The 20,856-nt window shown below is 37.4% G+C and overlaps 1 protein-coding gene across 1 annotated transcript in view; it reads right to left on the bottom strand.

Moving 5' to 3' along the window:
• Window positions 1-9,819: 9,819 nt before the first annotated feature.
• AFF1 (AF4/FMR2 family member 1) overlaps window positions 9,820-20,856 on the bottom strand; it is a 217,855-nt gene continuing 206,818 nt past the window's right edge. Inside the window, exons 23-24 of the transcript XR_005988428.1 lie at window positions 14,324-15,563; window positions 9,820-10,890 (exon numbers count right to left, since the gene is read on the bottom strand). The gene's annotated coding sequence lies outside the window, so the exon portion shown is untranslated. The remainder of the gene's footprint in view (window positions 10,891-14,323; window positions 15,564-20,856) is intronic.

Below are 20,856 nucleotides of genomic sequence, written 5' to 3'. Positions count from 1 at the left end.
GATAAATAGTGGGATCAATATATACAGTTTATTAAAAACATTCTTTGAGATACAAAATGAGAATCAGGCTGAAGGACTCATGCAACTGAAAGATGATTATATTCATAGGAATAAAGAGATGACAGTATTAGAATAATATGGCTACTTAATTGTGAAGACTTCATTTCTACTCAGATGTTAATAAGAATACCAAAAAAGTGATAGAAAATTGAGATAAAATTTTGAAATGGTAAGCAGAAAAACAGAAAAAGTGAAAATTTGCATATTATTATTTCTTCAAGTAGTATTGTAGGTGCTTTTGTGTGAATCTTCTATAAAATCACTAAAGCCACTGCTTTCCTATATTGTACTATCACTTTAAAAACAAATTACTTGATATTGTTTTTGATTAATTTCAGTGTACTCTGTATAACTGATTAAATTATTTTAAATGTTTGAATAAACTTTGTACTCCCTCAAAAGAGTATGATTTCTTCTCTTATTCCTCACACAAATTTTGAATTTATAATACTGTTTAAATGCCTAGATAAGAGATTGTTGAAATTACATAAACTCCTCTTGCAAATTTTTTTTGTTCCTTTTTTCTCCATGTCCTCTATGTTAGAGAATGCATTTAGAATCTGATTTGTATCTTATCAGTAAAGAACATTTTTGTGTTTTTTTTTACATCAGACCTCTAAAGAAATTGTTGGGGTGTCATTGGCTCTATCTCTTCCTTATGTGGAGTTAAAAGTTGCAATAAAACTTCTCTATAATATTTTCTTAAAACTGAATATAAATTTGTATAGAAATACTCCATCTAATCAAAATAATTATCATATATACTGCCAAGTACTGAGTTCAGAGTTGGATTCACATCAGTACTATTTATTGGTTCAAAATATACTACATCTATTATGAATAGCAATTTCTATAAGGTCTATGTAACTTTGCTTCTCATTTTTTGAGTGTTTTTACAGAATCTTATCAAAACTATATAACTGTTTATTTTCCATCCCTGAAACTGATTTAATAGGTTGGCTGTAACATGTTTTATCATATAAAGGATGTTTAGGAGCACCTGGGTGGCTCAGTTGGTTAAGCATCCAATCTTGATCTCAGCTCAGGTCTTGATCTCAGGGTTGTTTTTTTTTGTTTGTTTGTTTGTTTTTATCTCAGGGTAGTAAGTTCAAGACCCACACTGGGCTCCACGTTGGACGTGAAGCGTACTTTAAAAAAAAAAAAAAAGGATGTAGGCAACTAATGTAAGTAGTTTCACTCATATTAGTAACTGATTAAAGCAGTTGTCTCTTCAGCAACTGCAGACTTGTATAGAAATGAGATTCTTTATGCATTAGGATGAATGCTGTCCTTCCAAGTAAGTAAGCCTGTTTTTTTTTTCAATTATGTTGCCATTGCTAAACATTTTTCTGAAAATGGCCAGAAGACTCCATTTGTAAGGCATCCAAAAGAACTAGTCTTGTCACTCATTTTAGTCATGTTAGTTAAAAAAATTTTTTTTAAGATTTTACTTTTAAGTAATCTCTATACTCAGCATAGGTCTTGAACTCACAACTCTTGAGATCAAGAGGTACATGCTCTACCACTGTGCCCACCAGGCCTCCCAGTCATATGTTAATTTTGACCAGAATCTTGATTGTGGCCCCGTGTACTTTATTCATCAAACTTGATTAAAATATTTTATAGTTACAACAGGGAAATCTATCCTCAAAAATTAAGGTTTAACTTTGCTGGACAATTTTTTCACAAATAAATAGTTCCAATGGAATATTTCTAAAATCACCGAGTGAAAGTAACTTCAGTATGTAGTTTCTTTGAGCGAAACCTTATTTGATGCAAAAATTCTGGTGGTTTTGTTGTTTCAGAAAGTTCTCCTCCATTGTAATAATGGTTGAGGCTAAGTTCAATCTACCTGAACAAACTCTGTAGAATATAGGGGTTTCTTTTTTTTTTTTTTTTTTTAAGATTTACTTATTTTAGGGCAGCCCGAGTGGCTCAGCGGTTTAGCGCCGCCTTCAGCCCATGGCCTGATCCTGGAGTCCCGAAATCGCGTCCCACGTCAGGCTCCCTGAATGGAGCCTGCTTCTCCCTCTGCCTGTGTCTCTGCCTCTGTGTGTGTGTGTGTGTCTGTCTCATGAATAAAAAAATTTTTTTAAATCTTTAAAGATTTATTTATTTTAGAATATGTGTTGGAGGTGGGGTGGGTAGAGGGAGAAGGAGAGAAATCCTCAAGCAGGCTCCCGTCTGAGACAGAAACTGATAACTTGGGGCTTGATCCCAAAATCCTGAGCTGAAATCAAGAGTCAGATACTTAACTGACTGAGCCACCCAGGTGCCCCTATAACTGGTTTCTTAAATTTGGTAATAGTCGAGGAGAGAATAACTATTTTTTTAAGTGTGTAGTTTATACCACTTTATAACATTTAATATTTACAGTAATTCTGTATTTTACAGTTAAAAAATAAATTCAGACATAAAATGACTTGTTCACAAGATCCACAACTAATGAGTGGTTGACCAGTATTCTTTGTGACCAAAAGATCCTACTGTTGCACTTAACCAGCTATTCTGTACATCTGCTTTTACAAGGTAATGTATGTACATTTAAGGAAAGATGATTTCCTTTTTCATAGTGTCTTAGAAATATAAAAGTATTTCTGATCACTATTTTTTGGTTACTTTATTTTTTTTTAAGATTTTATTTATTTATTTATTCATGAGAGACACAGACTGAGAGAGAGAGGCAGAGACACAAGCAGAGGGAGAAGCAGGCTCCATGCAGGGAGCCCGACGCGGGACTCGATCCCCGTCTCCAGGATCATGCCAAGGGCTGAAGGCTGCGCTAAACCGCTAAGCCACCCAGGCTGCCCAGTTACTTAATTTTTTAAATCGAGATATAGTTGACTAGTTTGTAGTGTATACCATAATGATTCGATGTGTATATTTTGTGAAACAGTCACCACAATAAGTCTAGTTAAGATCTGTTTTTTTGTTGAGAAAGTAAGATCTCTCGTATTTTTTTCTTATGTTGAGAAAGTTTTTTTATGTTGAGAAAGTTTAAGATCTCTCGTATTAGCAACTTTCAAATATATAACACAGTGTTATTAACTGTAGTCATGGTGCTGTAATTATATCCCTAGGACTTTTTTTTATAACTGGAAGTTTGTACTTTTGACCACTTTCACCCACTTTGTCCACCCACCACACCCAACCTCTGGCAACCACTGGTCACTGTTTTTCTTTATATAATGTTTGATTCATATATAAAAATATATGCAATATGGAAGTAATTGTACACCTGCGTACCCATTCTGTAATTAAGAACTAGAACATTTCTGATAGTATTGACTGTACCTTCTTGTTCTTCTCAATTCCAGTACCCAGTCTGCCCTCCTCCTCAGAGGTAACTATTGTCCTGAATCAATCATTTCCTTGTCTTTTGCCTTTTGCTGTATATAGACACATCCCACGTAATGTTTACCTTTGTTGGTGGACTTTATACAAAATAGTATTGTACTGTATGTATTCTTGTTTTTTTTTTCTTTTTTTTTAACACAACATTTTATTTATTCATGAGATACACAGAGAGAGGGAGAGACACAGGCAGAGGGAGAAGTATGCCCCTCCCTCTCCACGCAAGGAGCCCGATGTGGGACTCGATTCCAGGACCCCAGGATCATGCCCTGGGCCGAAGGCAGGCACTAAACCACTGAGCCACCCTGGCTGCCCTATTTGTTTTTTTTTCTATTCAACAGGTTCATTTTTATAATTTATATTGGGAGTAGTTTTCCTTATATTTGGCTTTTACAGATAATTTATATAGTGTCTTGGTACAAATGTGCAAGAATTTCTTCAGAGTATGTATCCAGCAGAGTTGGTAGTAAGGTATGTGCTTATTTTCCAAAATGGTTGTGCTAGTGTACAACCTGGTTTATAGTTTGCTTACTGCTCTAAGATCTGATTCTTGCCAATTTGGTAGGTGTAAAATGACATTTTAACTTGTGGCTTTAATTTGCATTTTCCTAAACAAGAAGTTGAACATGTTTTCATGATTAGCTGCTATTGTTTCTTCTGTGAAATACTTCTTGATGTCTTTTGTCCTTTTTTCTTAAAAGTTATTCATAATAGGTTACTAATATTTCTGTAATTTTAACATTTTCAAATGTAGTTATTTTTATGTTGCAAGATTTTTTTTTTAGGGGTACCTGGGTGGCTCAGTCAGTTCAGCATGCAACTGTTGATTTTGGCTCAGGTCATGATCTCAGGGTCGTGAGATCAAGCCCCATGACAAGTCCTGTGTCAGGCTCTGCACTCAGTGCAGAGTCTGCTTGAAATGCTCCTTCTCCCTATGCCCATCTACCCACCCTTGCATGCACATGCTAAATAAATCTTTTTTAAAAAGTTTTTTTTAAGGACTTAAAGTAATCTCTACACCCAACATGGGGTTTGAACCTTCAACCCTGAGATGAAGAGTCCCATGCTGCACCAGGTGAGCCAGCCAGGTACCCTATGTCTTAAGATATTTTTATAGTCTCCTTTAGAAGTCAGAAAGTCTCACATTTGATTTAGTCCACTTGGAATTGATTTATGTATGTGTGAGAAATAATTTCAGTTTTTTTACTATGTGGATAACCAGTTTTCTTTCTACTGTTTATTGACTAATGCATCCTTTCTTCAGGGACTTTGTCTACATGGCGAATTTCCACGTAAACAAATGTCTATTTTGAGACTTTTTGTGCCATTCCTTTGGTCTGTTTGTCTAGCCAAGAGCTAAGTGGTACATTAATTGCTGCAACTTGATTAAAGGTCTTGATAACTTGTAAAGTAACCCTATCCTCATTTTAAGGAGTGTTCTTGACCTTTTTGTTCTTTCATTAAATATTAGAATCAGTTGTCAGATTCTTTGGGAAGAAAAACAACTGCAGGAGGTTCTTTTTTCTTAACTAGAATCATATTTAATCTATAGGATAATTAGAGAGTACTGACAGCCCTACTCTTTGGGGTAATATTGAATTTTACTAATTTTGCTACTCTTTAACAAGGCAAGGAAGTTTCCTTCTATTTTGTTATGCTTTAATTTATAGGGGTTGAAATTTATGAAACACTTTTTTCCTCTTGAAGTCAATGTATTTATTCTACTTTAATCAGGTAATGTGGTGAATTACACATTTAAAATTAATGTTGAGCCATCTTTACCTTCTCGGGCTAAAGCCATCTTGATCATTAATGATCATTTTTTAAAATACACTGATGAACTTTAATTGCTAATGTTTTGCTTAGGACTTTTACATCTGTGCTTAGGAGTGGGGTTGGTCTGCTACTTTGTTTTCACAGCTTTTAGCCTCATAGAATGAGTTATGGAATGTTCTTTCTGTTTTCTGAATTATTTAACATTGAAACAATCCACTTTTTGAACATCTGATATATAACTTAATTGTAAAACTACCAGGGCCTACAGTTTTATTTTGTGGAAAAATTAACTACCAGTTCATTATTTTGTTGATTATAGAATATTTTAGCATTTTTAAGTTGGTTTTGGTACGTTTGATTTTTTAAAATGCCATTTTCTGGATCCCACAAGTTTTATTTTCCTCATTTCCTTATTTCAGTGTTTATTTCTAAATAGTTTTAAAATGTTTACTACAAGTTTTTCTTTGAACCATGAGTTTAGAAGTGTATTTTTATTTTATTTATTTTTTAATTTATTTTTTTAGAAGTGTATTTTTAAATTACTACTTTTATTTTTTTATTTTATTTATTTACTTATTTATTTTATTTATTTATTTATTTATTTTTTTTAATTTATGATAGTCACAGAGAGAGAGAGAGAGGCAGAGACACAGGCAGAGGGAGAAGCAGGCTCCATGCACCGGGAGCCTGATGTGGGATTCGATCCCGGGTCTCCAGGATCGCACCCTGGGCCAAAGGCAGGCGCCAAACCGCTGCGCCACCCAGGGATCCCTAAATTACTACTTTTAATTTCATTTGATCAGTGATCATGATCTGTTTGACTCCACTTCATGGAAATATACTGAATTTATGTCCAATTATGTAGTTAAATTTTGTTATGTATTCTCAAGCCTGTTTTGATGCAGTTTCTGTATTTGTGCATTATATCAAAGTAGCAATTTGTGCTGCTCACAATTCTATACTTTTTTTGGATCAGTCTTTTATATTTATTTAACATGTTTTTATTTAAGTTCAATTTGCCAACATATAATACCCAGTGCTCATCCCATCAAGTGCCCTCCTCGGTGCCCACCTCCCCTAAAAGTCTATACATTGGCATTTATTTTCCTTTGGCTATTTGACCTATCAACAGAGGAAGTATGTTGATATTTCATATTATGATTAGTTATGTGTTGGGGTTTTAGGTGTGTAGGCTGATTTTGAAAAGAGTTGAGCATTTTAAGTTGTCTCTTCTCGGGTGTGTATATGACTCTGTTTTTAGGGACTTTATCCTGGAAGGGAGCTTTCACTGGTTAGTTTTGAGAGTTCATGGGCCCAAAAATGCCTCAGCCCTTTCAGACCTGTCTCACACCCTTTGCTCTCTCAGTATTGGAGAAGGCAACGCGCCCCCCCCCCCCATTCAGTTTCAGTGGTGTTCTGGAGCTAGTCTCCGAATTTTCCAGTAACTGTGTTTCCACCTTTTGTGGCTTATATACCTGGTTGCTTTCCCCCTGCTCAGTTACTCATTTCTCACAGGTCTCACGCCTGCCCAAATTTGGGGTTCCTAGTTTAATTAGGATGTTGTACGTAGGTTTTTTGTTATCCTACTTGTCCTGTTTTTTGGGGAGTAGGAGACGGGGAGCAGGTTAAAGGGTCAGAAATTTTACCAGCACTTCCATTTCTGTCCAAGATCTTTGCCTTTAAGGTTTTTGTGTTTTCCTTCCATCCCTTCCTATTCAATAGTTAACCTTAAATGTGCATTGGATTATTCCAACAATCCAAAGTTAATTAGTATGTTAAATGCCTTCCTGAATACCGAGGGCCTTAGAACACTAAAATTCATCACCTCTCTTCCAAAGTAAAAATACTTTGTTATCCAGTATTTTAGTTGTCTCCCAACCCACATGTAAACATTAATATTTGGGGTCATTTTGATCATTTTTCTTTGTGTATCTCAGGCATTCCGAAGTAATTTGTTTTCAAAGGATGTATTTCTAGGAAGTTACTTCAAGGGAGTTCAAGATAATCAGTTTTTGTTCATCAGAAAATGTCATTTTACTGCCGATTTTATATAAAAAAAAGTTTTTTAGCTTTGTTGCAGTTGACAAAATCATATATTTAAAGTATAGAACCTATAGGCACCTGGGTATCTCAGTCAGTAGAGTCGGTCTCTGGGCTGAGTTGGAGCCCCATGGTGGGTGTAGAGATCACATTTTAAAAATATGTGTGTGTGTGTGTGTGTGTATCTGTAGTGAGAGAGAACATGATTTGACACATATATATCCATCACTTCACAGTTACCTTTATGTGTGTGTTTGGTGAGAACACTTAAGGTCTATTCTCAGCAGATTTCAAATACACAACACTTACTGTTATTCTTGATAGTTTTATGGGTACAGTTCTAATTTTTATCTTTCAACAGTTTGAAGTTATATTCCACTATTATCTAGTTTCCTTTGTAGTTTAAGTCAACTGCTATCCTCTGTCTCCTATGGGATCTCCTTTACTTTCTGCTCCTATTAACGTCTTTTCATCATCTGTTCTGAGCTGTAGTTTCTTTAAAATGCATCTAGAGGCATGTCTCTGGATTCCTCATTTATCTTTCTGCTAGGAAATTTCAACCACGACCTCTTTGAATATCACTTCTTTTTCTGAGACTTTACACAGAGCTGAAATGAAAGTAATAACATAGCTTAATCTGCTGTCATCACCACTGACTAATTTCAACCGCTGTTTTTCATTCCCCAAAGTACTTTCTCTTTTAGGTAGGCTTGGCCTAAAGCGTTCTGATTTTTCTTCTTTTGGTTTCATTGAGCTTTCATACATAGTTAACTTTATATCCTATGGTTGGTAATTCTGGTATTTGAAGTCGGGGGTCCTAAATCTCTTGTTGCTGAGTTGTTCTTATGGTGCCATTCTACATGTGTGATTTTGTGAATGCTTCCTTGGTTGAACCTGTGGGAATCCAGAGGTTCTAAGATGGACATGTTCTCTCAAAGACGTCTTGCATTTGCTTCTCTAGGCTGGGATCTGCCCCTGGACATTTTAGCCCTCCTCTTGGTTCCTGGCCTGACTTGGGGTACTCAGACTTGGCTCCTCCCCTTACCATTCATCCAAGGTTTAGCCTCAATCCCAGTGCTGATTAGGGTATATGTGTCCTCAGGACAACCATGCTTTTCTGTTTATTCACCATTCCTGCTTCTATATTGTCCTTGGAGGTTTCTCTGCTTCCCTAAGAATCCAGTAAGGATTTTAAAATTTTCTTATTTTATCCAAGAACTGATAGTTATGGGAGAACCCTTTGGAGGGTGCCTGACTGGCTCAATAGGTAGAACATGGGACTCTTGATGTCAAGGTTGTGAGTTCAAGCCCCCCCCACATTGGGCCTAGCACTTACTTAAAAAATGATAGAGTGTATTCTATTAAAAGAGTTACTTGTGGGAGATACTAGAGTGTTGCCACTGCGATTCTAGAGCCAAAGGGCATAGTTTTGTCTTAATATTCACTTACCTTTCTCAGATTCCTTTGTAAAATTTTAGTTTCTTAGAAGGCTGTAACAGGGCTTTCTAGCCCCAGACACTTGCCATATCTTTTAAGATTTTATTTAAGAGAGAGGGTGAGCGAGAGAGCGAGGTGGAGCAGAGGGAGAGGTAGACCCCCGGCTGAGCAGGGAGCCTGATGCAGGCGGGCTCGATCCTCAGACCCCAGGATCATGACCTGAGCCGAAGGCAAATGTTTGAGCCACCTGGCACCCCTTAAGTTTGAGTACATTTAAAAATCAGAAATATATAAAGGATAATTCAGAATATGTAATATTACGTGACATAGATGGGTTGATCACTTCTTGTCTCAAGTATCAGTTATTTTATACACACCAGACCCTTAACTTGATGTTATAAATCCCTTCATAAGTGACTCCAAAGTACTGGTTTTCATTCAGAAAATAATTGCATTCTGCCTGAAACTTTGCAACTTTGCAACTTTTTTTTAATGTTTCCATTTTGGCCTCTGGCCAGAAGTAATAAAATTTTTACCTGACCGTAAATTCCCTGACTTCCCTCCATTGGTCTGCAAACAATGTTCTTTTTTCCTGCCTGGAAACCAGAGCCCAGGACTGAAATGAATGACACAGTGGCTATTTGTATTATATCCTAACAGTGCTCTAGTTTTCCCTCTACTTGTTTCATTTCTTAGTGCCTATTCTAATGTAATACTAAATCAGCGTGTTTTGGATCCAGCTTTACTGAGGCAAAATTTATATAAAACTCATTCACCATGTTTACAATCCATCACTTAGTAAGTTTACAGCTGTGCCAAAATTACCATAATCCAGATTTAAACATTTTCATCACACCCCCCACCGAATTTTCATGAGCCCTTCTTGCAGTCCATCTCTACTTCTCCCCAGGCAACCAGTGATGTGGTTTCTGTCTATAATCATATTCTATATGATTTTGCATCTTCTAGTATAAATTTCTTGAGGTTCACCTCAAAAACCAATCTAATTGCTGAATAGTATTTCATCTTATGTATATATCATATTGCTTATCCATTCACCAGTTGGTCATCTGGACTGTTAACAAATTTTGGCTCTTTCTGAACTTTTGACAGCAGCTTTACACATAAAAGAGGTAACACCAGTCATCAAAGTAGTAATTAGTAAGTTTATTGTGCATACACTGGGAGTGCTCAAACCACGGAATGAGGCTTAAGGGTTATTATCAAACAGCGTATATAGCGAGAAAGCAGTGGCTGTTTATTCTTCACAGTGTTTGACAGGGAAATGATTAGTGGTTACCTCATATCCACTTTGGGAAACATTTCAAGTTTTGCTTATGAATTTTAGAAGCATAAGCAATAAATGACCCAGGTCAAGTGAGTCTTGCAAAATAAACTTAATGTGTGTGACCAAACTGGTTTTGTCGGCCCAGGGAACTGTTAAGGCTGGTCTCTGTTTTTAATAAATGCCTCTTTTTGGTCATTTCCTCAGGGGGCTGAGAGTACGATTAACCAGTATGGCGTGATTCTCAGTTACTACTGTTGGTGTAGTCGGGTCAAAGAATTGCATATTCAGTGTTTTCATCCAGCTGAGTTGTCAGATTGCAAGGCATGTAGGCACCATCTTCATCATTTCTGGGGTTACTGTTGAGTTCATCCAGTTGTCTGATCACTGGTATGTGAGTGGCTGCTGCCAGGTAATGAAAACCCACAAGAGTATGCAGTGCGCTAGACAGGTGTATATGATGACTATAGGGAAAACCACACCAACGACCGAAAAACTCCCCAGAGCAGAGATAACCACTTAGAAGAAAAAAAAATGAAGCCCACTTATATACATAGGCACACAGGATGTATTAGCATTCACAGCTTCATTACTTAAAACATCCTTATATTCATCCAATCCTGTTTCAGGTGAGCTTTCACCTAAATTAGGTCTCTATATAATATGAACAAACCAGTAATGAGATACATTTCTATGGAAACAAAGGAAAAACAAAGATTAATAGTTCCAGCAAACTGGAGAGCTGTCAGTTGAGAAAATTTCTAGTGTTGGGTTCAGATGGAGTGAGGGCAGGCAGGGACCGTCTGGCAGATTTTCCGGTTTGCAGTGTGAATGTCTACATATGAGTTATTCTGATGATTTCTCTGAAGTTTGTATCAAGTTGTCCAGCTTTAAGCCGTTGGCTTCGGGTAAAGGGTAATTTTAGTTTCATAGTGATTCTATGTCAGAAGAGTGGGAGAAAACTGGATGTGTTAGTCTGGAGTTCTAGCCAAATACTGGAGCAAACTAGAATAATTCAGGATCTAGTTTACAGGTAGAAAACAAAACCTCAAAGACAACAGCAGTAGAATCCAATATCCACAAAGGTATATTATTGAAATGTAATTTCTCTCATCACTTCCATTACAATCAGAGATAATGACAGTAGACTAATTTGTTTGCAAATTAAATCTAGTTTCAATAAAGTTGGCCTAATTAATTACATAAGTGCAGCAAGAATAGGGATTGACCATACAGACTCTTTCAAATCTGCTTTGCTGGGACTTTTTGTAAGGAATCTTAGAATGGACTTTCAAAAGCCTGAGGCTAGGAAGCCAAGCCTAGGACTTACCCAACTGGGTCCTGTTAGAACAGATTATTGAATTTCTTTTTTCCAGAGGGAGCAAGCATGCATGCATGCACATGCGAGTGTGTGTAGGGGGTGGCGGGGGGGGGGGGGGGGCGGGGGGGGGGGGGGGGGGGGGGGGCGGGGGGTGGGCAGAAGAGAGACAGTCTTAGGCTCCAAATCCAGTGCAGAACCCTACTTGGGGCTCAGTCTCACAACCCTGAGATCATGACCTGAGCCAAAATCAAGGGTCACTCAACTGACTGAGTCACCCAGGCACCCCTGAACTTAAGTTTTCAAAATCTGGAGAAATCAGGTGGAAAGTGACAAATGCTTCAGCCTTTGTTGCAAATATACACTTTACCAAATTGCTGTAAGTTATAGATAGCTTAAGAGAGGAGAGAAAGTGATCCTTTAAATCTAAACGACAGGGATCCCCGGGTGGCTGAGGTTTGGCGCCTGCCTTCAGCCCAGGGTGTGATCCCGGAGATCCGGGATCGAGTCCCACGTCGGGCTCCCTGCGTGGAGCCTGCTTCTCCCTCTGCCTGTGTCTCTGCCTCTCTCTCTGTGTGTGTCTCTCATGAATAAATAAATAAATCTTTAAAAAAAAATCAGAAAAACATTAAGGAACCAACAGTATTTTAAATGAAGTCATAAAAATTCTAATCATCTTCATAAGTTCAATTTAGTTGTATGTAATTCTTTTGTTTCATCTTGGGTTAGCGGCTTTATGAATCAGTTTTCCATTAGAGCTTTAGAAATTCTTACCCAGTTCAGTGTTATGAAGTTGTTAGAAGCCTGCATCTTTGAGTAATTGTCAAGATCTTTCACATGAATTTCTTTCAAAATGAAGCATTTTTGCAGGAATACTTTTGCAAAACCATCAGAGTAAAACAACTAATGTCTGTAAGTGGCAAAAGACTTAAAAAAGACACTTTTTAAAAACATCCCATAAGAGTTCCCATATTTACACCCCCAAAATGATACAACTGACAAATTTGGTTATTTTTTATGATCCACAATATTTTAAGATCATACTTGGAACTATGATAATACTATACCAACACATGAAATTCTTAAAGATCTTATAATTTGAATTTTAATGACCTATATATCCCAGAAATATGATCTAGGTTAAGCAATTACAAATTATTTGATGTTTCCCATGCAGTTTAATATATCAAATAAGCCTAAATAAATTAATACTTCTCTTCTTAATTCAGAGTTTGATTTGGGGCAGTTAGTTAAAAATGTCAAAAGATTTCTTTTTAAGATTTTAATTCATTTATTCATGAGACACAGAGAGACAGAGACACAGGCAGAGGGAGAAGCAGGCTCCTAGCAGGGAGCCTGATGCAGGGCTTGATCCCAGGCCTCCAGGATCACGACCTGAGCCAAAGGCAGACACTCAAACTGCTGAGCCACCCAGGAGTCCCAAAAAATGTCAAAAGATTTAAAACATCTGATCTGATACAATCATTGGTCTCTGGGAAACAATACTTAGTTACCCATTCAACCAAAGCAACAAAAGATTTCAAAGGCAAACAGAAAGTTTCAGTTGTAAAAAAAACTCAGTTTTTTTAAAGAAGACTCAAAGGCTTGAAGCACAGGAAATATTTTCGTAAGACACAGATCTGTGTTTCCTAGGCAAATTAAAATAAAGGTAAACAAAAAACTTTGTTTACAATTTCTTATTAAAAGCAGACCAATAATCTAAGAAAAAAACTTGGTTCTTTTAATAGAGAGGGAACCAAATTTTAATTTTGCATCAGTTTACTTTTGATATTAAAGGTCTTTTTTAGGGCATCCCGGGTGGCTCAGCGGTTTAGTGTCACCTTCAGCCCAGGGCCTGATCCTGAAGACCCGGGATCGAGTCCCACATCGGGCTCCTGCATGGAGCCTGCTTCTCCTTCTGCCTGTGTCTCTGCCTCTCATGAATAAATAAAATTATAAATAAATAAATAAGTAAATAAATTTCTTTTAAAAACTTAAATCCATTCTAGCCTGGGTGGGCTTGATCACACATAACATTCCTTTCTCAAGTTTCCCTTTTCACAAACCCTCTAACTTTCTATATCCAATTAGGTTTTGTCCTTTTTCCTTTCTGCTTGTGAACAATTATTTTACTTCAGGACAAAATTACTGTTTTTTCCCTAAAAAGACAAAAACCCAAAAGTCTTCATGTCTTTCCTTACCCAAAACCACATTATTTTTCTTACTTTTTTTTTTTTTTTAAAGTAGGCTCCATGCCCAGTGTGGAGCCCAACATGGGGGCTTGAACGAATGACCCTGAGATCAAGACCTGGGCTGAGATCAGGAGTTGGATGCTTAACTGAGCCACCCAGGTGCCCCTCCTTACCTACTTTTCATCTACAGTTGGTTTTTTTAGCCCTATTATTTCTAATAGTTTTAATTACATGTATTAGAATTCGTAGCTATTAGAATCTTTAATTCCTAATTAAAACTAAGAAAAAAGCAATTGTGTTGGCAAATTTATAAATATATCTCATAACTTCTAGAAGTATATTTTTCCTGATAGATTTTTTGATGTGGCACCATGTTAATTAATGGATCCAAATATCTTTTATCTCCCTGTGGATAAAATTAAAAAGCCAAAGATAGATAAACATTAAATGCTAAATGTAAGTTTGGAAATGATTTAGATATTCAATGAATATCCATTATTCAGTTAAAATTAATATAAACTTCAAGTTAGTGCTTTGAACACTGATGCTTGGATTAGGCATTGAACAACTAATCATCCTGTTTTTCTTTTTGGCAAACTTTGAAGACATACTTGATTTTATTAAACTAGCAAACTTAAATTAGCTTTTACGTATCTAGGATTATCTCAGATTATATGACCTTGAAAAACATCTGGGTTCATTCCTATATTTCTGAGAGTATACCTGATAAAACACTTCATTTTTCTTTAAATGAATTAAATGTCTAAGTAGAGAGGCTCTGTTTTCCAGCAACTGTTACAAAACACAGGGAGTCACATTCCACCCCACCCCATTCACTTTGGACAGAACAGAATGACTCACCAAGGAGCTCCAACAAGCAAACTGCATGGGGGTGCTATAAAGTTGAAGTGCTCAAAATACACAGCACAGCTGAGGTCCCGAAGAGATTTACCCTCCAATTCCAGGGTTAGTGAGGAAGCAGGGAGTTCAGTGGACTTTGTGGGTACCAGCACCTATTTGTTCACTGGCCTTGGAGACATTCAGGTTCTTCTTTGGATCCCACTTCTGTTGCCATGAGATGTCAAAAGTTCAGAAATAACAGAAGCAAAACCAGTCACCAAAGTACTGATTAGGAAGTTTATTGTACACACACTGGGAACACTCACACCAAAACATGGGATGAAGCTCAGAGGAATATTTGTTAGCAAGCAGCTACGATAGTGAGAAAGCAGTAGCTGTTTATTCTTCACAGCGTTTGGTTATATTAAAATGTTCTTAAATGATAGGGAATTGGTCAGTGTGCTGCCTCCTACGAACTTTGGAATCTGCTCAACTTTGTGTATGACTTTCAGAGGCATAAGCAAGAAGTGACCCAGGTCAAGTTAGTCTTGCAAAATAAGCTTAATTAAGCTTTGTTTGTCTGACTAAATTGGTTTTGTCTGTTCAGAGAATTTTCAAGGCTGGTCTCCATTTGTTCTTTATTTTCACACTGCCATGAATGTTCATGAGCATATCTTAACATGAATGTGTTTTCATTTATCTTCATACAACTGGAATTGTTGGGTTGTATGGTAATAGTTTTTAAGAAACTACCAAACGTATCCACAGTGGCTGTACTCTATTATATTCCCATCCATACAGTAGGAGGTTTCTGGTTTCTTTCCATCCTCTCCAACACTGTATATTGTATTTTTGGTTACAGCCATTCTACTGGGTGGAAGTGGTACCTTCTTGTGGTTTTAAATCCATGTATTTTTTCCTAAGGGAAATGATTGCTCTCTGGTGGTGCATTCTGCACATTACAGTTGGAATAAGGGCAGTAATGAGAAGCCTAAAGCTAAAACTTGTTAAAATTTACATTCATGTCATGTTGTGCCTGCACTGCTTAGCACACCAAGTGCGATTTGAGGCCCAGGTTCAAAATGTTTTCCTCATTACCGCTAATAATAATCCTCAGGAGCTGGCTCTTGGCTGTGGCCTTTACTTAATCCCCAGAGGTACTTTATAGTCCAAACTCTAAGCTCTTGCGCTTCAGATCTCCTCCACTTGATGCACACAGATCTTCTGGTGTATGGGTTTACACCTGTGGAGTGGCTAATGCCTATGAATAAGGGGAGGAAGAGGCTAGAGACAGTTTTGTTGACTCAAACCTACCACATCCTTTCAAGCTGAAGCAGTAAATAATTCTTACTAGTGGAATGAATGTAAATTCTTTTTAATGAATTGCACACCAATGGAATGTCTGCTGGCTCCTTGGCATTTTCAGGTAACACTCTGTAAATATGCCTGTAGAGAGTTGTAAAGTTTTAGGAGAATGGGTCTCAGTTGACCCCAGGCTCCTAGGCTCTGCTGAAAGGAGAGAGCAACTATGGGCATTAAAAATAGCAAAGAAATTGGGCCAAGGAAGGAACCCGGCAAGGGATTTACTTACAGGAATGTATATTTGGTAAGTAATGAAAGATGTAGCTTCAGGAAATTAGGGAAGTAGAACCAAACATTTAATGGTATAATGTAAGAACCTACAACATTTGCTTTAGTACAACAGGATATCTCACCTTTTTTTTTTTTTCCCAACAAAGTGTCCATATGTGAAATTTCCCTAAGTTCCTGTGTTTGAGGTAAGTGCCTTGTGCTAACAATACATTTTACTATCCTTATATGTCCATTAAATGATCATGGATATTCATTTGTGTGTATATGTACATAAATACATAGGCATACACAAATGCCTGAGCACAGCATAGTACAGAATATAATGGATGGGCCTCCCTGTGGTTGAGTCCCTGCTCCAGTCAAAGGGAGGCAAGAAGAGAGGCCAAGCCACCCCTGAGTGACATTTTTGTACACAATAATTATACTTCATAGTAAATATAGTTGAATTCTCTTATGTTCCCAATTGAGGTTGGATATAAGGGTATAACATTTAGGATAGGAGGAAGTCTACTCAACTTTAGCTTAAACACTAGATAGAAGGGAAAATTAAAAGAATTTTTAAACATGTATTAGAACTTTAAAAATGTTGCTGCAGGGCAGCCCAGGTGGCTCAGCGGTTTGGTGCCGGCTTCAGCCCAGGGCCTGATCCTGGAAACTCGGGATCAAGTCCCGCATCGGGCTCCCTGCACGGACCTTGCTTCTCCCTCTGCCTGTGTCTCTGCCTCTCTCATGAATAAATAAAATCTTTAAAAAAAAAAATGTTGCGGCAATGAATATTGCCATATATAAAGAATATGTGGAAATTTTGATTAATCCAGCGATGCTGCCATTATCGCCAAAACAAACATAAGGAGATACTGGAATTATTCAATAGGGAATTTTTTTTCTGCTGCTTTTTGAAAATTGGGTGTTTCAGAGCCAAGTCTAATGGGTAGTATTATTTAGCTCTTCCCAGAAAAACTACCATAAAATAAATATGCTTGTTTGCCCATCTAGTCTTGCAAACAACTTTAAAGTGTTCTGCCTCTGTTTGGAACAATTCTCACACGTGTGTACAACTGCCATCCACAAGATGATTTTGAAGGACAGTGGTCTTTTAAGATTTTATTTATTTATTCATGAGAAACAGAAAGAGAGAGGCAGAGTCACAGGCAGAGGGAGAAGCAGGCTCCGTGCAGGGAGCCCAATGAGGGACTTGATCCCGGGTCTCCAGGATCACGCCCAGGGCCGAAGGCAGGCACCAAACCACTGAACCACCCGGAGATCCCCTCTTTTTTAAAAAAAAAAAAAAAATTTTATTTATTTATTCATGAGAGACACACAGAGAGAGGCAGAGACACAGGCAGAGGGAGAAGCAGGCTCCGTGCAGGGAGCCCGACGGGGGACTTGATCCCGGGACCCCAGGACTATGCCCTGGGCCAAAGGCGGTGCTAAACCGCTGAGCCACTGGGGCCGCCCCAAGGACAGTAGTCTTTTTAGTAAATTCTGTGTATCTCTAAATTTTAACCCATCACATTTAACAAATATATTAACATTTTTCACTTCATAGACTTTAGGATGGCCTTTCTGTCACAGGTGAGGAAATAGTACCAGACATTCAGGTGACTTGCACAAGGTAGAGGATGATTATTGTTTTTGGCTTCTGGTTGTTTTTCCTAGACACTGTAACTGTGAACGTGAGAAGCGTTCTGCAGGGCCAAGGCATTCAGTCTTCAAAGTCATACGTTTCTGACCTAAAGTTTTTTTTTGTTTTTTTGTTTTTTGGGTTTTTTTTTCTGAGCTAAAGTTTTATTTGGTCCCACTATTCTCCAACTTGGAGGGCCCGGGGGGTGCAGTGGGGTGGGGGTGGGGGAATCATGCTGTTGCCTGTTTCGGTTATTTCATATTTGCTGGGATTTTAACCTTTAAAGCTTACTTTGCATTGTTCGTGACTTTAGAACTTTTGTTTTATGCTTGTTTTTTTAAAGGCTTATCACTGAGGTGTACTTTTTAACTATACTTCATTAAACAATCCATGTCCCCATAAAAAGAAAAAAACTTGTCAATTGCAGCAAGCCCTCGAGGTATACTTGTATCTAGGTGGCTAGTACTAGTAAATGGAGAAAATCTACAAGGCATATATAAAGTAACATCAGACTTGGAAAATCCCCCACTGTGCTAGTCGTTGTTTAGTATCTGCAGATTCTCAGGATTTCCTTCTCAAATTCTGTTTTATAAAACCTCTCTAATTCCTACCCATAATCCTATTTTATGAATTGTCTCTAGTGGTAATCCCAAAGTGGTTAAATGTTAAAACAGAGTGAGGATACTGGTTGTAGATGAAATTAAAACAGCTTATTTTTAAAAAAACAGCTTATATTAGGGTGTCTGGTGGCTCAGCTGGTTAAGTGCCTGATTCTCGGTTTCACCTCAGGTCATGATCTCAGGGTCCTGAGATTGAGCCCCACGTTGGGCTCTGAACTTAGCATTGAGTCTGCCTGTCCTGGTCCTTCCCTCTCCCTCCCACTCTGTATGCATGTGCTCTCTCTCATAAATAATCTTTAAAAAAAAAATACTTATAAAGGTGCATTTCCTCAGTTTACTTTCATAAGCAAAATCCTTTATAATGAAAAGTCAGACAAATCTGTATCATAATCTGGGTTTCACCTTTTATTAGCTGCTTGATCATAACTCACTCATCTTTAAGTTTTATCATCTATAAAGCATGATAATGACTAATGTGAAAGGTAATTTTAAAAATATAGACTATGGAAACTATACAGTACACGTGGTTTAACACACATTCCTTTCCCCTTCCGCATTTTTCCATTTTCTAGGTCTACTGTGCTGTAGGGATGGGGATGTATCATGGATGTAGTAAATGAAAAGGGGAAAGGCTGAGTAGCTCCATTTTGCTCTGAGTAATTTAGGACAGATATATAGGCACAAGAGGCCTACTAGATAAACTGGCTTATGCCATGCTGTGAAGCCTGAAATAACTCAGTCTGAACAAGGGAGCTAGCCACAGGGTGTTAGTTTTATAATAGCATCTATATTAGGACCGGCTGGAGGCAAGGACAATGGCTGTCAGACTGGGAAAGTGACAGATCTGAAGTTACCTGTCACCTGGATGGAAAAGAGACATGCTGTCCAGAAGCTAGTCACCCTGACCTATGCTTTGTATTAAAACACTCAAGTGTGTCACTAGACACAAACCAATCACTCAGGCCACTGAATGGACAGAAGTAAACTTCATAGGGATAAGAAATCAGTCTTCCCTTGTTCTTTCACCTTAATTTAAAATAAGCAAATATCAGATTAATAGGACTATAGTCAAGTAAGGCTTGGGACTGAGCTGTGATGCATTTTAGATTTGATCTCTGCAGGCCATAAAGAAACCTGTAAAAAAAAGAAAGAAAGAAAAGAAAGAAAAGAAAGAAAAGAAAGAAAGAAAGAAAGAAAGAAACCTATGGTGAAATTCATTCTGTACATCCACTGGGCTTCAAAACTACCAATATTTCACAGTTTTCGATTTATCAAGGATGAATATCATTTGCTTATACAAGTAATAGGTTTTAAAGATTAATGGACCTTCAATTCCTATGTCAATGATGTGCATGTAGTTTACTTACTTAGGGACTGATCACTGCCTCCTACAGCATTGGAAAAAAGGAAATGGGAATTGTAAGCAGCTCATGGATGATGTTTTCTGAGGTGCAAGCCATGGAGCAAACTTGGGAAGAGTCATGCAGTGGGTTAGAGGCAATCAACAGCCTAGTCCAGGTTTCTTAATTTACAAATTAGAAAAAAAGATAACCTCATAGGAAATGCGCTACGCACAGGAATAGGCATTCCATGGAACCAGAAACAAAGGGCCAATAAATCTGTGACAAAATGGTCAACTTCATTTGTCAGAGAAGTGTGAATTGTATAAGGTTTTTCATACTGTATTCAAAGCTGGCAAGGATGTATGCCCAACCTGATATAGGCCTTACTGAAAAAACCTACAGCTAATATCATACTCAATGGTGAAAAACTGAGAGCCTTTCCCCTAAGGTCAGAGCGGGACAAGGATGTCCACTCTCACCACTTTTATTCAACATAGTACTGGAAGTACTATGCTATACTACTGCTACCCATAGCAATCAGATAACAAAAAGAAATAAAAGGCATCCAAATTGGTAAAGACGACTCACTATATGCAGATAACAGGATATTATGTATAGAAAAGCCTGAAGACTCCACCAAAGAACTACTAGAGCCAATCAGTGAATTCAGTAAAGTCACAGGATACAAAATCAACATAAAATGCAATCTGTTGCATTCTTATGCACTAATAATGAAGCAGCAGATAGAGAAATTACGAAAACAATCCTTACTTACAATTGTATCAAAAAGAATACAATACCTAGGAGTAAACTTAACTAAGAAGGTGAAAGACCTATATTCTGCAAACTGATTAAAAAAAGAAAAAAAAACCCTCTAAAACACTGACTACTGATGAATGAAACTGAAGATGACACAAAGAAATTGAAAGACATTCCATGCTCATATGTTGGAAGAACAAATACTATTAAAATGTCTATATTACTCAAAGCAATCTACAGATTTAATGCAATCCCTATCAAAACACCAGCAGCATTTTTCACAGAGCTAGAACAAACAATCCTCAAATTTGTATGGAACCACAAAAGACCCTGGATAGCCAAAGCAATCTGGAAAAAGAAAAATATTACAAAGTGGTGGTAATTAAAACAGTATGGTACTAGCATAAAAATAGACACACAGATCAATGGAATAGAAGAGAAAACCGAGAAATGAGCCCACAATTATATGGTTCATTAATCTTAATCAATAAAGGAGGAAAGAATATACAATGGAAAAAAGAGTCTCTTCAACAAATGGTGTTCGGAAAACCGGACAGTCACATGCCAAAGAATGAAACTAGACCACTTTCACTATGCACAAAAACAAACTCAAAA

The sequence above is a fragment of the Vulpes lagopus genome, chromosome 6 (genome assembly GCF_018345385.1).
Source record: "Vulpes lagopus strain Blue_001 chromosome 6, ASM1834538v1, whole genome shotgun sequence".
Taxonomy (NCBI): domain Eukaryota; kingdom Metazoa; phylum Chordata; class Mammalia; order Carnivora; family Canidae; genus Vulpes; species Vulpes lagopus.
The sequence above is the reverse complement of the archived record's forward strand: the minus strand, read 5'-3'. Positions and strand labels throughout refer to the sequence as shown.